Source organism: Buteo buteo, chromosome 3 (genome assembly GCF_964188355.1).
Source record: "Buteo buteo chromosome 3, bButBut1.hap1.1, whole genome shotgun sequence".
Taxonomy (NCBI): Eukaryota; Metazoa; Chordata; class Aves; order Accipitriformes; family Accipitridae; genus Buteo; species Buteo buteo.
In genome coordinates, this window is record NC_134173.1 from 65,561,430 (window position 1) to 65,582,186 (window position 20,757).

Sequence of the window (20,757 nt, forward strand, 5' to 3'; positions counted from 1 at the left end):
CAACTTGACAAGGCTGTTTGAGGTGTGGACTAGAAACTTGACAGATTTCTAGTTAGGCTCTGCTGCAAACTGAGGAGCAACCTTAAGCTTCCAGGACCAGATTCTGCCTTTATTTTAGCAGCAGAGGAGATTTGAGCATCTTGATTCTAGGGGTCAAATTTGGTCCATGGATACTCTAGATTTAGGGTAGTTTTGTGCAGTCAAGATCTATAGCTTCTTGCTGATGATGTCTGCTTTGTCACACATGCAAAATGTGAAACCCCACTGAGGACAGTAGAAAAACATTTCAAATACAGCTTCCATCAAGAATAAAATTTCCAAGCACTGTTCATCTTTGAATGGAGCATTACAGAGCTCCTTGTAGGGCAGAATGGTCTGAATAAAAGGGATTTCAGGGCCCAAGTGGGGTCCTGGTTGTTTCAGTGAGACATGTGAGAGGTCATGGCTGAGTTTGGATGAAGGCAGTAGACTCTGGCTGAGGTTTTTGCTTAGACCACACATTTAATCTGGAAAATGCAAGGACATAAATACAAATTAAATCCAAGCTGTGCAGTTTGCCTTTGGACAGTGGAGGATGTTTTGGCTGATATTGCCAGTTATTCAGAAGTTGTCATAAAGTCTTACAAAGGAAGGAAATCGAGTGGCAAAGTTATGACCGATTTCACAGACCACTTTGAAGATACATGAAAGACAGGCTAAAGAGAGCCGTAACTACCCTCCTGGATTTGGAGGGTTGCTAAGCTTTATTTGAACGTGTTTACTTAACTTTCTGTATACGAGATACTTCAAAGCTGCTGTTTCCCTCATTGAGAGGTTGTATATATGTTGGGAGTTGGACTAGATGACCTTTAAAGGTCCCTTCCAGCCCAAACTATTCTATGGTTCTGTATAAATGTGAGCATTACCAGTCGCTTTCTCTGGTGACCTCTGACTATATATTTGCCCGTAGTTATTTCTGAATCCAGTTTGAGAGTCCATTCAGGTTCAGCATATTCGTACATTAACCCGTTTGCCTGATAGCTGTGACGAAGACGATAAACTGCCCCATGTATTATAACCTACTGTGGGACGGGTGGCCAAAACCCATTTATTGAAGTCCATATGCAAGAGCGCAAGCACAAAAGCATCTAAGTTTGTTGCAAAGTGGCCTAAATATTTAAATTAGCAAGTGTTAGTAAGCAGGCTGAAGCACACGTCTGAGGGTGCGGGGTGAGTGACGGTACAGGGTGACCCAGTGGCAATGGGAGCCGGAGCCTACCCTGCTCCCCCGAGCATTGCAGTGCCGGCAGCCCTCAGCCTGGTACAGAAATGGCAGCCGCCGGTGATTGCAGGGGTGATAGGCTGCCGGGGGCACCGTCCGCCCGGCAGCTGGGGTCTGCCGGGGGGATCATAGCCGGGCAGCGCTTTGCAGTGCTGGGACATGGTGGTCTCAGTCGAGGAATAGGCACGACAAAGCCAGATTTGAAATCTTGCAAAGGCACAGCCTTAATTTAAACTGAAGTGACATAAATAAATCCGAACTATCAGTCTTGCTTTACCTCTTCCGTAATAAGAGGATGAAAACGCTTCCCGTACTAAATTCATTATGGTGGGTGCGTGCTCTGATACTTGACAGGAGAGTGGGGAAAGCAGCTGAAGGAAGGCGGCCCTCATTTCCCCTGGTGCGAGGGAGAGGAGGGGAAGGTATTTGCTGGTTACTCAGTCCCGCTTTTTACGGTCACTAACAGGAGCGAGGAGGGCGGGCAGGGCTCCGCTCCTCTCCGCTAACGAAGCTTTTACACCATGAGGGGAGCAGATGAAGGAGAGGGCCTGGGATGTGGCGCACAGGGTAAAAAAAAAGCATTTCCCCAGGGAAAGTGTCCTGTTAGGGTGGGATATGTGTTTGTGTGAAAGTCTGCTCTGCAGTTGCCTCCTCCGGCAGGGAGGTCCGTCGGCCGGTTGCCCCTGCTCGCCCCTCCGTTTTCCCCTCTGCCATCCGCACCACATCTCCCGCCAAGGCCGGCGCCGCAGCCCAGCCCTTGGGGAAGGAGCAGTATGGCGGCTGGCGGGCAGGAGCCCAGGAAGGTTGGGGTTTGCAACCCTGCTTCAACGCTGAAACAGCCACTGGTTTGGATTTGGACCAACATCCGAGGTGTTGGTACCTCTGTTGGTACCAAGTTTGGGAATTCTGGATGTCCCAAGGTGATCTCTCGGTGTGTTTTGCGATGGGAGAGCAAGCCAGGGAGGAGGTTCAGCGAGCAGCCCTGCGTTTGGAGAAGGTTTCCTTCAAAAATCATCATGTCTGTTTGATTTTAAAATTCACCGCTAATGCTTTAAGTGTAGTGAGTGCTGTAAGCCAGCCTTTAATCAGCCTGTGCGTATTTTAAGAATTGTGCCAACTGTTGCTGCCTCAGAGATACCTGGAGATTTGGTCGAGAGAAGCCTGGCCTAGTTTTTCGGGGTTGCTGGCAATGCGTTTTCATTTCCCTATTTAACGTGAGCCTCTCCAGTCTTACTTTTCAAGGCGTTTTCCTCAAAAGGTTGCAAACCTCCAAGCAACCAGTTAATGCGTGAGGGAAGAGAGAAGGCGGGGTGTAATATAGCAATAATTCTTGCAGATAGAAGTATATTAAGAACTGCAGTTCAGCCGTGGATGGAGTTGGTTGTGGTGGGGTGCTGGAAGGAAAGACACCCTTAGGCGAGGGGACCTCCGGCCTTGCCGCGGTGAGGGCATCTCACTTGTCTGCGGCTCTTTGGTTACAGATGTGCAACGCTGGAGGCAGCATCCAGCAGGCTCTTGCAGGACTGGCACGGTGTCCCTAATGAAGACAAGTCTTAACTGAGTAAAAATTGTGGCGAGAAAATGCTGGGGTTTAATCATTTGCATATCAGAAATCGTTAAGCTGTTAAGCTGGGGGAGTTGTTTCTGTTACACAACTGGTGTGGTGTAAATGATTACTTATCTTTCCATCCCAGCTCTCCAGACTGGGAAAATGGAATATAAAAAGGCTGAGGGATCTGTCCTGACCATTCTCTGGATCTTGAGCATGCCAGATGGGTATCCCAGAGCAGGAAAGAAATGTTTGGCTTAGACCCTTCTCAAGCTCTGTCTTGGAAGTGTGTGTGCAAATGGCCCTGCTCGCTGTGTGCACGGGTCCCTGTGAAATGAGGTCTTGCCAAAGCAGGCACCACTCTTGGGCAATGTGTTGTTATTCCCAGCATCCCACCACCAAAATATGCACAAAAGCATCTCTCAGAAGTAAAAGGACTCCATCCTGGAAAAGCACTTTAGAACCAGTTCATTAGCTCTTTGTTTTCACCAAAAGTTAATTAGAATTCCCAACTACTTTATATATTTTTTTCTGCTGTCATCTGGAGTTGCAAGCAAATTTTCTGAGTTGTTGTCGTGGTTTAACCCCAGCCAGGAAGTAAGCACCACACAGCCGCTCACTCACTTCCCTCCCCTATCCAGTGGGATGGGGAAAAAATCAGGAAAAGAAGTAAAACTCATGGGTTAGGATAATAACAGTTTAATAGAACAGAAAAGAAGAAACTAATAATGATAACGGTAACATTAATAAAATGACAACAGTAATAATAAAAGGATTGTAATATACAAGTGATGCACAATGCAATTGCTCACCACCCGCCAATAGACGCCCAGTTAGTCCCCGAGCAGCGATCCCCCCACCCCCACTCCCCCCCAGTTTATATACTAGACATGACATCACATGGCGTGGAATACCCCTTTGGCCAGTTTGGGTCAGCTGCCCTGGCTGTGTCCCCTCCCAACTTCTTGTGCCCCTCCAGCCTTCTTGCTGGCTGGGCATGCGAAGCTGAAAAATCCTTGACTTAAGACTAAATATTACTTAGCAATAACTGAAAACATCAGTGTTATCAACATTTTTCTCATACCTAACTCAAAACCACAGCACTATACCAGGAAGACAATTAACTCTATCCCAGCTGAAACCAGGACAGTTGTTCCTACTACAAGCTGTCATGTGTTGGTAGGCATCCTCCTAGAAGTGTCCTTTCTCCATTTCCCACCTGTGTGTACAGATGAAGTTGATATGAGACCTTCAAGATGTCTGCAGCAAGTCACCAATCTCCTAAACCAGGATCCAGCCTTTTGTCACCTGAGGCCAGTTCTTACTTATTATTTCTATTTCAGAGTGCCTCAAGACACACATTGGTGTTGATGAAAGGACATAAAGCAAAGCTGGAGATGGTGCCAAATAGTTCATAACCATGGAGGAAAACTTGGCAGAGGGGCAGAGAAAGGAAGGGATGAATTCATGGTAAAATGTGTGTGTGCGTGTTTTTAATGTGTTTGTCTCACGTTAGCTTTCCTAGATGTTGTCAGCTAAGTTTTGTACACCTAACAGCAAAGGCGTTAAATAGTATTTAATAAACACAGAAGCAGTATGGAAAGAGGGCATTTACTGAATTTAGAAATCAATCCAGATGCTCTTTCACTGTTAGTTGGACTTTATTATAAAAAAAAATCTACCTTTTTGATTTGGAGTCACCCAGCAAAACTAATCCTTGGCTCAGACGGATGTTTGACTTAAGTTCTGATGTTCTCTTTTTCTTCTTTTTAAACTAAAAAAACCTTAGCTTTAAAAAAATGATATGGTATTTGCAGAATCAATAGAAAAGCTGACCCAGATAAAAGTGCACAAAAATTGGTTTCATGCCCTAGAACTTTTCCTGCATGCTTTTTGATGCAATGTATCTGATCCTTCAAAAAGGAGGTAACATACAGTGATCTCAGCAGCTTTGAAGAATTGTTCTGGAAGAATAATAAGGAGCACTGGAGAAAGGGGTGTGCACGTGTACCTTTTTTTTCCCCCTCATTAAATATATCATGAGATGGAAGAAATTAATGTCATGTTGCTGGTTATGTGGAAGGGTAGGATAAATTTTGTGTGAAATCTGGTTTTGTCTGATTTTTAAAGGGTGAAAGTGCATTTCTCCTGAACAGCACTTCACAGTAGGATGTGAATTGCACTTTATCTTCCTTGGTTCAGACCTACTCCTAGTGGAGTGAGTGGCAAAGGTGTATCCAAATAGTAGCAGGATTTGCTCTCAGAAATGTAATTATGCCCTGGATCCTGAATCAGGTAGAAAGCTGTAAAATGCATCCGCTGCTACAGATGCATTCCAATATAAGTAGAATCCAAATCTTAATTTGATTCAAATACAGCACTTAGATCTGCAGGAATCAGGCATTCAGTGTCTGAACCTGTATTGCTTTGACTTCCAAAAACATCCCAGCCTGTTCAGGGCTGTGGACCCAGAGGCGTAACAAATCAGCGTTCAATGCAGGCATCACCACAGTGAAGGTGATAAATTGATAGGACAGATTTGTGGGACTGCGAGACTGGCAGGCTGTAGGGAGAAAGTTTCGTTCCATCCCTTTGTATTCTTTTCCTTACAAAAACCCAAACTTAAAATCTAGCCAGAGGGGAAGGATGGGCCCAAAGTTACTGATTCTTAACAGAATAAGCAGACACGGTGCCCAGGCTGTGCTGGCTATCCCCAGGACAGGGAGAAAAGGCCACAAAAGCAACTGCTTCATGGGGATTTCCACAAGCCTTTGCAGTCCTCGGGGTCGGACACTGTTTTTCAGTGCTTGGTGTATGCAGACTTTCCCTTTTCAGCTGCATGTTTGTAAGCCATCAACGCTGGAGCGCAGGGGGGGACCAAACTGCCGGTGCTGGGGCTGTGCGGCCAGGGAGCAAGTGCAGCAGGCAGGCACGTGCCCTGGGTGATGCTCGCCTCAAATGGGCAGCTCCAGGCGTTTGCAGTGAGGAGGGCAGCTGAAGCTCAGCACCGAGCAAGACCATATAGCAACATGTAGGGGACCCCAGGCAACTTTTCCTACAGTCTCTTTGTGGCTCCTTGATTACTTGTAGCTGAAAATAGGTCACCTGGCACAAATGTAGGGGCTGCTGACCCAGGTGCATCTCACTTAACTTTCCAGATATAGACACATGGACACTCTTACTGAAAATAAGAGACTGAATAACACCTAATGGTGCTGGTCTTCATGAATGAATGAAGCACGAACACAATTATTTGAAAGGAGCGAAGTGATTTCTTGCTTTATATTTACACCCTGTGCTCATTTCGTTTCTTGTACCACTTTTGCACTGACGGCTGCTGTGTTTGGCAGGAATTTGCAAACACGACGGCGCTTAAAGCCAAAAGTAGGAATGGTCTAAACAGCCGGAAAAGGGAAACCCCTTCCTCTCGTATTTATTTTCGTAACAGCAAAATGTAGTCACTGGCTGGTCTCAATCGGTCTTTTTTTTTTGTTTTTCCAAGGTTTGGGGTTTTTTTTCTTTTCAGCTTGGGGGTTGAGGGAAACAAAAGAGGGAATGAATTAAGAGCAGGAGAAAAGAGTGTCTGCTGTTGGGCTGTGTCATGTGGTGAGGAAATCAGGCTGAAACTGGAGAGACCAGGCCAATCCTAACAGCAGTACTGAGAGGCTTTAAATTGTGTCACTCTGACAGCGAATCTAAGCGGTGAAAATAGCTAGTGATGTTTCTGGCTGCGGTCTAGGTTAAATAGCATTGTGAACACGTGAAGTTGTGTTGATGGGCTGCTGCTCGCATCACTTGCCCTATCTGCCTGCATGATACTTCTTATAGGCAGTCTTGAACGATGACCCCCATCCTTTCCAAATTGGCACATGCGTTTAGACCATGGGGACTGATGTGAGTTAGCATGTTTTTGTATTGTGTTCACTTCGGTTCTCTCTCTGTTGGTCTTTTCCTCTATACTACTGCTGTTGTGATGAGCTTGGGTATTTGCGGGGGGAGAGGAAGGAGCATGTGATTCTTGGCTGTGTCCCCTGTGTACAACGTACACCACGTCTCTTCAGCAAACCTGTGTGATAACACCTCAATGGATCTGAACACAGGAGCTGCAACACTACAGGCTTGGGGAAGAGTGGCTGGAAAGCTGCCTGACAGAAAAGGACCTGGGGGTGTTGGCCGACAGCTGGCTGAACAGGAGCCAGCAGTGTGCCCAGGTGGCCAAGAAGGCCGACGGCATCCTGGCCTGTATCAGAAATAGTGTCGCCAGCAGGAGCAGGGAAGTGGTCGTCCCTTGTACTCAGCATGGGTGAGGCCGCACCTTGAGTACAGTGTTCAGTTTTGGGCTCCTTGCTACAAGAAAGACATGGAGGTGCTGCATCCAAAGAAGGGCGACAAAGCTGGTGAAGAAGGTTCTAGAGCACAAGTCTTATGAGGAGCTGCTGAGGGAACTGGGGTTGTTTAGTCTGCAGAAAAGGAGGCTGACGGGAGACCTTATCACTCTCTACAACTACCTGAAAGGAGGTTGTAGCGAGTTGGGGGTCGGTCTCTTCTCCCAAGTAACAACCGATAGCACAAGAGGGAATGGCCTCAAGTTGTGCCAGGGGAAGTTTAGATTGGATATTAGGAAAAATTTCTTCACTGAAAGGGTTGTCAAGCATTGGAACAGGCTGCCCAGGGAAGTGGTGGAGTCACCATCCCTGGAGGTATTTAAAAGATGTGTAGATGCGGCGCTTAGAGACATGGTTTAGTGGTGGACTTGGCAGTGCTAGGTTAACGTTTGGACTGGATGATCTTAAAGGTCTTTTCCAATCTAAGTAATTCTATGATTCTATGATTCTATGGCTGGACATCCCATGGTGTTGAAAATTAATTAGCAGATGAACAGTCCAAAGCTCGGTTGTTTAAAAATAAATAAAAGTTATTGCTGTATGTATGTTGGGCAGCAAAAGCATCCTACAACAGTGCTACTGTAGCAACTGCTGTGTTGGAAAACAGTTATCAATCATGGTTCTGGCAGAGGAGGGTCTGACATCTGTTTTCCAACACATTTATTACTATGGGCAAGTAGGTAACTAACCAGGGGGTGACAATCTGAAATGCAAGGTTTAAGAGGAATAATGTGAAAATAGTTTAACTCTTCTAAAAGCCAAATAAATTAATGATGAACTTTCTGTTGGCCAGAACCCTACAGGACATCGCGCTCTCTCTGGTTGAATTTTCTTACGCGATCAAGCGTTCTTCTCCTTGCTTTAAAGCCCTTGCTGCCAATTTAAAATAGTATACGAGACTGAGATTTCTCACCCTTCAAGAAAACACTTTGATTTGTTGAAGGAAGCAGGGAACAGTTAAGGAGATAGGAAAGAAAGTAATATACCTTTCTCTGTGCTGACATCCGCAGCTGGGGGATGTGTTGAAAAGTAAATATAATCCGCTTTGAGCGGTGCTTTCCCATTCTCTTTCATTTTGGTTCAGTGCTGTGGTTCCCAATAAACTAGACTTAATGACAGAAAGCAAGGTGCAGAAAGGCTGTACAACCTCAGCGAAGGTGCATGGGATCATCCTTCTGTGCTGGGGCTGTGGGGGTTAATGTTGTTGTTTGTTTGCATATTTTTTAAGAAAGCGCTGAGATGAGAAGTGGCAGAGAGTTGCTGTCCATCTGTCTGTCCAGTGCCAGGGAGGCCAGGCCAGGACCCTCGCCAGCCCCTGCCTCACCTTGCAGGTGAGGCCAAGCGTGGCTGCTGCTGGCAGCCAAACCATGTCTTCTTAGCGGCTTCAGGTAAAACTATGGATGGGCATGTCTCGGCACTGAGCAGCCTGCAGCCGAGGGCTCGGAGCAGTCCCCTGGGAGTGGCAGTTGGGCAAAAGTGGTCTCAGTGGTTCCCCGGGCTGCCTGGCTCAGCCATCCGCTGCCCCAGAACGTGACTCGTGCTTCTCCCTGGCGGGATATAAGATCAGTTTCATCCTGATACAGAGCATGTTTTCTGAAATCTTCTAAAGCTCTAAGAGAGGGGGAATAGTTTCTGTGACAGTGCTGCAATAACAGTGTAAATCTGCCTAAACCTATGAAACTTTTTCCTTTAATTTTTTTTTCCAAGACAGCTTATTTGCTTTTTGCTCTTATTTACAGTTATTTTGCTGTTATTTGCTCTTTGCTTATTTTTATGCTTCTGAATATTTCGAAAAGCAGCTGGTGACATTAAGAAGGCATTGCAAAGAGGGGTTTGGTCCATTCCTGTAGTTTATAGAAGTTTTCCTGGGGGAAGCAAAGGATGGAGAGCTGCAGCATGCTGCAGCCTTGGAGTGACTCCCTGGGACAGCTTCTGCTCACAGGTACTTGCAAATGGTGCAGCATGGATTAAGACCTCGTGCAAGCAGTTGTCACACTGCTGAGGTGGAGAAGACAACCCTTGGCAGGAGCCTTCTACTCTGTTTTCCAGGTCAGCGCCGGTGATTTTACCAGGGAGCGCTGGGGCTGCTGGCAGCAGCTACTGTGGGGTGGAAATATCTGTCTCCATTTCTGCTTTGTTCAAAAGGCTGGAGAAAGGCGGCTGAGTGCCGAGTGGGGTAGGGGTAAGACTGCTGGGGCTGGAAAGGTGTGGGGGATATCCTTGGGCCTCTCCAAGCATCGCTGTCCACACGGTGTGCGTGTGCTTATGCAGAGACCTCAGAGCACTTTGGGGTTTTTTAATGGCTTTTTCACTGTGTATTTAGGTATTTGATGGAAACTCTTGATTGTCTTTTATGCGTTTGTCTGGGGATGGGGGCAGGGATAGGTTAATTTTATTAGCTTTGTAAAAAGGTGTTGAAGTGAAGGATGCTCATGAGCACGTTACTCCCTTGTGCTGAAGTCTGCCAGGTTTGGTGATGTTTAATGAGGACCAGCCCAGCAGCTGGGAGCTGTTGGGGCTCTCGGGATCCGTCGGGATAACTGGATTTTCAGCTTGTGGAGACAGACGACTTTCAGGAATGCTTGTATCTGCTAATCATGCTGTAATAACAGTCTGCAATCTACAGGCTGCAAACCCCCCATTTCCAACACAGCTGTGCATATTTAATTCGATAGAAGGCATTTCTAGTCTAGTGTTAGAAGTGATTCAGATCGCTAAGGTGGTAATTTTGATCATGGTAGTTTTTAGGGAAATCTAGGTATAAGCTAGAGTGAAAAGTTAATAAATGCCTAGTATGGTACAAATGCCAGGGGGCAAGGCACGGGGACATGGTGGGCGGCTGCCAGTGCCCCAGCCTGCACCCCAGCCTCGCTGTATTCCTGCCTCGCTGAGCCAGCAGCGGAGGAAAGCAGCATCCCAGGGCTTGTTAGCTTGATGAAGAAAGTTTGCCCTGACCTATTGCCTGTGTCACCAAATTTTGGGTGTTGGGGCAGGAGAGCCATGGGGATGGGTCACCAGCAGTGCCACAGGGGAAGCACCAAAGCCTCATGGGGCTGCAGAGGGTTGGCACCACCTTCTCCCCGGCGATGCTTTTGGCTGACCACAGGGTTTAAACCACCAAGTTGGCACCTTTCAGGAAAAGAGGTCAGGAGGAGTTTGGGTTTTATTTTTCTTCATCTCAAGCGCAGCTGGGGAAAGCAAGTGCTTTCAGGGCTCCCAACTCCATTTCTCTCTGTAAAATGTTCTTTTGCAAAATTGATCATTTCCGTAGGTTGAGAGAGTCTCAAAGGAACTTTTCTGTCAAGCATCTAAAAAGTACCGTTATTTCTCTTCCCTGCCCTAACAGCAGCTCGAGATTTACATTTTAGCTCACTAAGGATACCTTGACAATCTGTTTTTTGCGAGAAATTGCATGGTGAACAAAGCAAACTAACCCCATTTTCAGATGGTTAGTGCTGTAGTGTTTGGGTTGCAGAAACCTTGTGGAGTGCTGGTGTTTATCAAGTTACATACTTTAAAGAAGTATTTTAAAAATCTTTTTGTTTATTTTGTTTTGTTTTGCCATGAGTGGTTACTTTTTTTGGAAAGCAGCTAGAATAATGAAGCAGCTGGTGGCTGAGACTCCTGCTCAGTGTGCAGAGAATGAAGGATGGCTGGGGTAGCTGGAGTTACCATCTGCGTGCTGCGGGCTACGTAGACACACACAGAGGCAATTCCTGTGAACCAGGAGGTGTGTGGTAACTCATAAACCACTGTCACCTGTTTTGTACATGTACTCACCGGGAGTACACTGCATGTGAGCCAGCAGATACAGATCTCCCCAGCTCTTGTCCGTGACTCTGCAGGTGTTTATGTGGCACAGCTCATGTCGGTGAGGACATGACACCTGCGTGAATGCCCTCCTGTGGAGTGGGGAGGTCTGATCTGAATTCGCCTGATCCGGGAGTTGTGATGCATTTCAGCGAAGTGATGCTTTCATGCCAAGGAAAGCTGCTTCCCCTGCCTTGAGCTGGCTTGGAGTAAGCGTGCCCCCATGGGAGGCTACTCAAGAGCTGCCCATGCAGGGATGCTCAGGATGAACAAACTCGGGCAAGAGTTTTATTTTCATTAGTAATTACCTACCTGTTGCAAAAATTTGATGTTTCTGTGTGAAACATGGTTGTGACTCCTTCATTTCACTGTTGCCTAACTCCAGGCTTTAAAAAGCAGTAGCACATCTCCCAGAACCATGAAATTGTTTAAAAGATCGGAAGTATGTATGTATGTGTATGTATATACATATATTACCAGCTTGTTTCTGAGCTGTTATATTAAATCCAAATCATATTCTTGTAGCCATAAGGGGTAGAAACTTTTTGCATACTTTCTGAAGAGGATTGCGCAGTACAAGTATAAGTACAAGTACAAGGCAAGGGACTGGATTTAATAACCCTGGAGATTTCTTCCTGCTTTACGTTTCCAAAAGCAGGGATTCTCGCAGAAACTTCACCAGCTGGGTCTTTAAGAAAAGCACCAAAAATTGTGAGGTTCATTATACACTCCTAAGAAGCAACAGCACCATACATATGTATTTATTTTAATTAACTTTCTAAGCAGAGGTTGGAGATCAGGGGAAAGACAGGGCTGTGTTGCTCTGTAGGTGATTTTGTTGTTCTTTAGAAGTGTTTTATTCATAGGGGTAGTTTTGGTCCTGTTGGCAAGATGTAGGGTCAGTTTTGCATGTTGGACAGCACTGAAAAGGCAGGATTTCAGACAGCGGTTTCGGTATAATGTAACTGGACTAAGCCCATTAAATACAGAAACAGCTTGGCCCCAGGCTTGCAGCCTATGATGCGAGAATGGAGGATTTGACCCAAAAGAGGGAGGAAGGGCAGCAGAAGGTGGCCTGCTGAGTCTGAAAAGGGGTGGAGGTGTAAATAGCACAAAATCTGCAGCTATCCCGTATGTTTATTTCTCTTCCACAATTCAGTGAAACTAGCATTTTTTTGCCTTACTCTGAGATGGAGCAAAGCGAGAAGCAGCTTCCCTTTTATCTATGAATAAACATGCAGCTTTTTCTATTCTAAGCTCTTAAAAAATGGTTTTGGTTGTGTAACAGCTCCTGGCCTCCCAGCTCCTCCAGTAGCCATGATGCTCTTTCAGGAAATCAAGTTGTATCTTCCTTTGAAAGACCCAAAAAAATATCTTCCTAACCTGCTGGGAAGGAGCAAAAGACTCTGAGTGATTTCTTTCGGGTTTGCCAGCTGACCTTCCTCTGGCCAGATAACAAGAGCCTGAAGTTTCAAACTCAAATACTTCAGCTTGAGCTGAAAACGCAGGTTGTGCTCTTGGTGCTGCTGAAGCAATCAATAAGCTTCTGCCTCTTTTCTTGAGGTACTAGCAGGGTGTTTTGCTGCATATATTTCTTTTACTCAGAGCGGTCCCATGACCATTTATTTTCTCTTTACCTACTCTTTCCAGACCTGCAGGCACGGTGTTTCTCAGGTGTGTATACAGCTGCTGCCAAAGGGGAAATTTTTTATATCAGTTCTGCGGTTGCAGCTGCTGAAGCTAAACCTTCGTCTCCCATTTCTTTAGGAGAAAAAAAAAAAGCAAAAATGAGGAAAGTCAACTTTAGCTTTGGGACACAGCAGGTGAGTCCCTTTAAGGAGGAGAAAGGCAATTTTAATGGCATTTTGTTGGAAGTTCCCGGTAGCCAAACAGAGCTTCTTCTGGTACGTGTCTGCTGCAGCAGATGTTTTGTGGGTATCTCCAGTCCGAACCGCAGCGGTGGTATCTTAGGACATCAGTGCGTGAGTGCTCTCCGCTGCCTGCTTGGCCTAAGAAGTGTGGATGTTTTTTTCCCCAAGAGGCCCCCAAGGTTCGTTGTGTTACTGTAACAGGGCTGGAGGATCAAATCTTTCAAATTCTGCTTCTGTCAGTGGTGGTCAGTGGAAAAGGGAATTGCTGCAATTCCTGTCAGTCGGCATTCCCGGGTGCTGGCAAAAAACCTAAATTGCCAGTCAGAGAGTGGAAGGGATGGCTGCTCCTCTTTTTTTTTTTTTTTCCCTGACTGACATCGCTTTTTCCTCTTTTGTAGGTATCAGAAGTTCTGCTTGCCTTCAGAGAGGTATAAGTACTGAGATTCCCAGGATGTAAGAAGCACAGTGCTGTAAGTAGCTTTCATTTTTTTATTTTCCTTTAAATGAGAAGCCTAAGCTTGCTCAAACAGAAGGAAGATTTTTTTATTTTTTTTTTAAAAAGGCACTTTAAGAAATGTTTACAGCAAGCAAATCCCGTCTTTTGGAACCAGTTGTGTGCCTTTGGCACCTCTTTGCAACCCACAAAATAAAGTCAGCATTGTATTACCACATAGGCTGAATAATTATCTTGCTGCAGATAGGAACCACATGAATGCATTTAACTGAGAATATGGTCAGCAGAATAGACCATTAGCACCATCTGAAGCTTGTTTGTTGTTTCCAAGCTTTACCAGCCATTGAAAGACAAAATCTTGCTGGAGAGTTGAGGCGAGGCGTTCCTTGGGAAGAAAGCCTGCATCTTTTGAAAGAGAAGAGCACAGATTGGCTATGAGGTTGTTTTTGTGTGTGCGCACAGCACCCCAGCCCTGTCATCAAAACAGACAACTATCCAATATTTAGCTCTTCCCTGATGTGATAAAATAGCTTTGGAGGAACTTTTACACCACAGGAGACACCTGCATGCTTGGCTCCCGCCCTTGCTCCAAAGCAGCTCGGCCAGGAGCTTTTTTATGTGTATATATATTAAATACATATAAGTGTATATTTAAGGAGCAGCTGCACTATGGCCTTTTCTGGTGCATTGCTAAAGGGCCTGGGCTGTGATTTCCCAGCAGCTGTGGCTGGTTTGCAGCTCTCCAGGTGGACCAGCTGGGGCTGCACTAGACCGACCTCAGCAAACCCTAGCTGGAGCCTCTGGCAGTGTGCCTGGCATGGTGTGGGCTCCTGCGGCAGCTCCTCTGGACTGATGTAAGGCTGGATAGCAGGGCTAAAATTTGGACTGTGGGTTTGAATGCCATTGCTCTGGACTTCACTGCTTTTCTGTAAGTAAATTTTCCTTAGCAGAGGGGTTGAACAAGTTGGGGTTTTTTGGAGGTTTTTAAAATCAGACCAACTCCCATCCCATTTTTACCATGTTCTCTGGTGATGGAAATCTATGGTTACTTGGAAATCAGCAGAGTTTTGTTTCCATTTTTATTTCAGTGGCTTACAGCCTGTTTTCTGTTACAGCAACACAAATCTATTTGGGCTAGAGCAGAATAAAATCCCAAATTGAAATCAGCCTGAAAAAAAGAGTGAGCTGTGTTTTGTTAACAGGAGAGAAATGAAGTCCATCAGTCTTTACCAAAGATGTGCTAAAAATTCCTTAATAAATACCTAATGAGTATTCAGAAACTGGTAAGCAAAAAAATTGAATAGGGAATCCTACTTTCAGCCTTTTGTGAAGGATACTGGCAATGAGTGCAGTTACTGGGAGAAAAGGGATGTGAAATTACGACTATGTCTTGTGTATTGATCTTCTCTCAATAAGGTCCATAGTTTGTATTCTCCCTTTGAATCACAAATGTTTTCTCCTAACTCCTTGGTGTTTAAACTGTCACACGATGAGACCTGCTGATCGCGCTGTGGGGTGTTTTGGGATTTTTTTTCAGTCACTTACAAAGCATTGCACAGGATGGGCTCTGACCTCTTTTTTTTTTAACATCTGTGTTGGCTCCAGAGTGATGGGAAGAGTAGATGCTGATTTAGGTGAAGAAAACTCAGCAGAAAGATACCACGTGTACATATTGTGTCTCTGAAAGTACATCCATGGGCTAGAAATGTTCTTTGCTCATCTTAAAAGCAAAGTTTGCTTGTTTTTCTGTTAAGTAGGCAGTGTTGAAATTTGGGAAGCATTTCTGAGGTCCTAATACACCCCTGCCGTGGTTGCTTCCACAAAAGGAATAAACGAGGGGACCTGCTCCTGCTCTTCAAAGGTGGACTGCTAGTCCCAGGTAGATGTTGTCTGTGTTGTTAAGTCAAAGTGAAGCAGTTGATGCTGAGGGCGGCATGCAGTCCGTGGGTGCCTCTGATATATCATAGCTGTGTTAAGAGGGTGAGAGAGAAAACAAGAGCAGGCTGTTTGGAAGCTGCCCAGGTAACTCGTGTATGGACTCAGATGGCTCTGAAATTATTGCAGCGAGATGTAGTCATTGCTCAGCAGAGAAAGGAGACTAAATTCCCATTCACCTTTCTCCTACCACTCTGGCTGTGTGACAGAAGCCCATGTGAAGAACTGGGGAGCACGAGATGGCTGTAGTGGGGCAATGCCATCCAAGAAACCCTGTCCTGCTCAGAAGCTCTGGGAGAAACCAGAGCTGGAAGAGCTCAGTTCCTGTACATCCCCTCTCTGTGTCCCCTTCCGGTATTGTTGTGCAGAATGTTTCAGGATCAGGTGTTCAGCAAGAGATTTGACGGGGAGAGGGGAACAGAGGCTTCTTTGCCATTTCCCTTATTCTGTTCCCCCCCCCAGCACCCAGAGGTGAAACTTGCCTGCGGGTGCTCGCAGAGGTGCTGTCCTCTGCAAGGGGTGGCAGTGTGGGATGCAGCAGTGGTTCTGGGTGGCTCCAGCTGATACCCACACAGAGGGAACCTAGACCAAGTGCTCATGTGCTGTGTTATGAGCAGTCAGGTGTAGTGTTGGTTTGGGGAGCTCCTACCACTTCCAGTGGGCTTGGGAACATCGATGAGTGAAAAGAGGCAGGGCAGGATGCTGCAAGTCACAGTTGCTTCACCTGTTAGGCTTTAATCCACCTCCCCTTTGTAAGGCAGCATCTCTGTTCTGCTATTTAAAAGCAACATCCACTTTTTTTATGGGCAAGATCCCCCGATGGAGTTTTGTTCTCTGGGCAGTGCAAGGCAGAGCCATCTCTTTGTGGGGGATCAGGCCCTGGGAGGATGCAGGGGGAAGATTTCCTCCAGGTTGTATGCGCTCAAGGAGAAGCATCTTCAGCTGTAGCATGGTGGTGTGGCTGCTCTCCCACCCCAGGATGCTGTGTGCGAGGACAGATTGGTGGGTTGGCTGCAGATCAGGTGGGGCCTTGGGGTTGCGCAGAGCAGGCTGCAGCGTTGGGCTGCGGAGGCACAGCAGGTCCTGCAGGAGAGCACGGAGGGCAAAGAAACACTTTTCATGTGTTGGAAACACTTGGGGAAAACTAACTTGGGAAAATTAACCAGTTTATCTGAAGACCTCTGGATGAGTAACTACAAAAGAGAGATACTTGTTGCAGTGGACCGTTCTCTATCAGATGAGGTTTAGATGGGTTGAGGGGCTTCAGAGTTAGTTTTCTTTTTTTTTCTTTTCTTTTTTTTTTTTTTGTTACTTGGAGCTTGAGCAGTGAATTTGCAAACATTTTCTGTCAAAGCAAAGAAAGGCTCTGACAGCAGTGTCTCCTCTGAGTGCCAGCGCTACGTGCGTTAATGGCTTTGTGAAATGCAGCAGTGGTGCTGCCTCCTTGCTCTTACGCGGGGCGAGAGATTGGGTTCCAGCTGAGGCAGCCCTCAAAGGCCAAAGCCGTCACTTGTTACCAGAAAAGCCACATCTCTAAACAGTGCACTCCTCACAAAATCAATGCACATTTCCCCTGTGCTTGGTCAGGCGACTGTCTGGAAATGTTGGACAGACTGCATTTTATTTTTCAAAAGGAGGGGGAAATACTGCTATAACTGAAGATTAGAGATGGGGAAGAGAAGTTGGTTGGAGAGCAGGAGAAACTTAGTCAGGAGAGATGCTTAGCCAAAAGCCTCTATTGCTCCCTTCATCTCAGACCTGGAAGCCAGGCTTAGGCTTTGGATCATGCCGGTGGTTCCCAGCCGGGAAGGGGTGAGGCGATTTCTTCTGTGTGACTGCAGACTCGCAGTTCACACCACAGCTGAGGGGAAGGAAGAGGGCAGGTTTTCCCAAGTGCTTAGCACTGCCTGGGCTTTGGTAAGGATGGGGTTGCTGCTGCCTGGCTCTTCAGCAGCCCCAGCATGGTGGTCCTTTGGGACCTTCCTCTGTAGACTGGAGTTGATGGTGCTTCAAGAGGCAAAAGCAGGTTTTGTTCCATTCTTCTTATTTTTGGTACTGTCTCTTCCTTTTCTTTTCCATTAAGCATGATGTCACAAATGACATCAGTCCAATAACTGCTTGTGGTTGTCATAGTCACAGCCTGTGACACCCAAACAAAGCAGCAGGAAACCAAAGCTGGCATACAAATGCTGTAATATTCATCACATTCCTTTTGGTTAATAACTATGGGTTAGGTATTTATTTTCCATTGGAAAAAAAAGAGGAAGAGGGGTTAAAAGCACAAAACCAAGTCATTGAGAGGGAGGAAGGTTGTCCCCAACTCTGAGCAACACAGCTGCACTTCTCCCTCCTGGTCCTCTTCCCCTAAGCTAACGTTGCTCTGGACTTCAACTGCTCGACTCCCTTCTGCAGCCATTCCCATCACTGCAGACCACGTGGTGATGGCGCGGCATGGACGAAGGCAGTGGGAGAAGTCCCACCGCCTCTAACACAAGCTGTGTCCCCAGGGAAGAGCCTCTCAAGGGCTGGCAGAGAGTGCCAGCAGCAGCCTGTGGGTCAGCCAGCTTGGTTGGATGGCTGAGGTTGCCATCCTTGTGGTGCATGGACAGAGAGTGTAGAAGGGTTTTTTCAGCTTGCTTGGGGGTGAGATGTGATGGGCAGGGGGGGTGTTGGGGTTTTTTGAGGGGGTTTTTGTTTGTTTTGGGTTTTTTTTAAATCTGTAAAGTAAGCTATTTTGGGGGAGCGGCAGAGCTGGTTTGCCCTTGCAATGTTTAATCTCTGCCTCTTTGGAGTTTTGCACAGTTGGCCTGATGGTAGGAAGGCACCTGCTGCAAGAAGTAATTCCAATAATTTTAAAAAAATTTTTTTGCAGAACTAGATCTGGTGCGAGCACCACATTTGCAAGACGAGTGCTGGAGGCAGGTGGTCAGGGCTGGCTGGGAAGGAGCCACCTAAGCCCCTTGCCGCAGCAGGCATGCGGGGAGCCACTGTCCTCGTGTGGCTTGCCAAAACTTCCCTTTGCCCTGTGCCATCCCCCTTCATGCCCCCAAGGGGACGTACTGACCCTGAGCGCTCTGGCATGGCTTCCCCAAAATATTTGGGCATGTGATTCCTGGGCTGAGCCTGGATAACTACCCAGCCCTGCCTGAGTTGGGGGCAGGCAGCGAGTGCATGGAGGGCAGAGTCCAGCAGCAAGCGCTGCCCGGCTCGGGGGCTGCGGGTTCAGGCATTTGGTGCCGCAGGTCCCGCGGGCACTTGCAGGGGGGTGCTCATTATATAATAGCTGGTGGTTGATTAATATGCTGTGAGTCAGAAACGCCAGGGTATTTTAGCTTTCTGTAGTTGCTATGGCAACATTATTTTAACAAATAGCTTTTTAATATTTAATTAAAACTCAGCTTTTGGCAGGCTGGAGTAAGAACTATTACAATTACTACTACAAAGGGTTAGCAGTGAAGTGTATTTCAGAGCCACGTTTTTTTGGTTGGGTTTTTTTCCTTCCCCCCCCCCCCCCCGCCCCCAACTGTCAGCTTCCAAAAAAAAAAAAAGGAAAAAAAAAAAAAAATCACTGATTCATTAGTTGTGAGAAACATATGCTTGTTCCCAAGACACAAAGCAAATGTAATGCAAATCTGCAGTTACTCTTCACAATTGAAGGTTGTCACTTCTTTAATGTATAGTGCCAAGCCAGCACTGTAAGGACGGAGTGGTGTGATAGTGTTTATTAATCGCTGCTTTGTCGCTGGCGTTCCTTCTACCTTTGCCTGCCGGATGAGATCATTCCCATTTTGTTTGCTTCATGTTCCTTCTGTGTCAGGTTGGATGCTTTTCCCTCACCAGCTTGTAGAGGAGGCTGATGCTGTGTCCGGATCAGGCTCTGGACTGGTTCCTAGTCTTTTTTTAGGTGAGCTCCTCTGCTCCCTGATAGCGAACGATTCTGCAATAGAGACAAATGAACAGAGAACTCAGTCTCTAGAGAAAAATAAATATTTAACAGCTCTCTTTGTAAATACCCTTTATTTATAGAACAGTTGCAGGTTCTATCGTGCTTGGTAAATGGGGATGCTTTTTATGCAAGAATTCTGCCTTGAGGGACTCAGTGGATACTTAATGTCATCTGTGATATAATAATGAAATAAATGTGTCGCTCTCATGGGATTCCCTCCCAGCCCCTATTTTCTGTGATTTAACTTCAGTATCGCACACTTTGTCTCTATTCACATTGCATTCCTTAATATTGTGCTGAAACGTTATTTGGAAGGCAAGACCTTTATTTCCCAAGGGGAGGGGAAGGCTGTTGAGTGTTTTGACTTATGCAGAGGAGTCTGAGACTATATGTACCTTCATCACGTATCACCATGGTGTCTCGCCAGGTCCCTGGAACTGATATGCTTGGCCTTTCGCTCTCCCAGAGGCTGGGATGGTGCTGTTATCCCATCTTATAAATGGGGAGAGGTAGACCTGGGGTGATGGACTAGGATGTGTTTCATGCCAGCTGTCTGTAAGTTAAGCAGTTGTTCTATAGTAGCTGTCTAACCGCTGCTGACATCAGTTGAGAGACCGCACCGTTTGCAGAGATGTTTCACCCTGCTTTACGACAGATGTTTGAGGCAGGTCTCGGGCGTAACCCTCAGAGTTGTCCGTCTCTCCCCAGTCACTCTGAGCCATAAACTAGATGGGGAAAATTAGGTGAGAGAAGTACCATCCTGCACCAAAGATCTTCTGTACCCATTTCTACAGGTGGTCCGTAACAGCATCCAAGGCTGGAGCGTGTCCTCGTTCATCATGCTCTGGTCATGCAGTGTCGGGTCCTCCTTCCAAAGCAGCACAGCCAATCTCTGCTGCATGTTGCTCATAGGTGGGCATCCAGCATTAAAGAGCTCACAAGGAGATGCAAACCCAGTCCCCAGGCACGTAAACTAAGGTGCAAAAGATTTGCTTAAACTTTTCTAGCAAGCCAGGAAGAGAACTAAGGCTTTCCTTCCTATTTATGATGAAGGTATGCTGTTGCAAACAAAATTATAGTGATAATACTACTGCTGCAGTAATATTGCAAACAATATGGGTGTGTTAGGCAGTTCTCCTTCTGAGTTGCATCCCATACTTCTTGTTTGTGAATATCACGGGGTGGGGAATTAAGTAGCTGAAATGGAAATAGTGGTGAGAAGGCAGAGAAATAACGTTTCTACTTGGAATTTTCATCATGCGGCCAAATTTTGGAAAGGATACAGAGAAAAATGCTGCAGGATAGCGATCCTGCTTGGGCTGTGTGCTGGGGTGTAACAGAAATGCCCCCAGGTTACGGGTGAGAGAGATGTGGCTGATAGCCAAAATAAGGACAGTAGAGCAGATGGGAGAACGGGGAAGGTCAGGAGCACCGCCATCCCTGAGCGGAGGTGGCACAGAGGCAAGCAGTGGGCTGTTGGGGAGGGATGGCTGTGCCAGGAGCCTGTGTGGTGAAGCAGAGCTGGCAGTAAGCAATTTGGGGAATC

At 46.5% G+C, this 20,757-nt stretch overlaps 1 protein-coding gene across 4 annotated transcripts in view; it reads left to right on the plus strand.

The window, feature by feature from the left end:
• The window catches only part of ZHX2 (zinc fingers and homeoboxes 2), a 78,922-nt gene that overhangs the window by 21,163 nt on the left and 37,002 nt on the right, over positions 1–20,757 (plus strand). For 2 of the 4 annotated variants that reach the window (XR_012649886.1, XM_075023889.1), the window contains exon 2: positions 13,275–13,346. The gene's annotated coding sequence lies outside the window, so the exon portion shown is untranslated. Of the gene's footprint in view, positions 1–10,884; positions 10,926–12,772; positions 12,829–13,274; positions 13,347–20,757 lie in introns of those variants that run through there. The other 2 variants (XM_075023891.1, XM_075023890.1) reach the window with 2 other exon arrangements.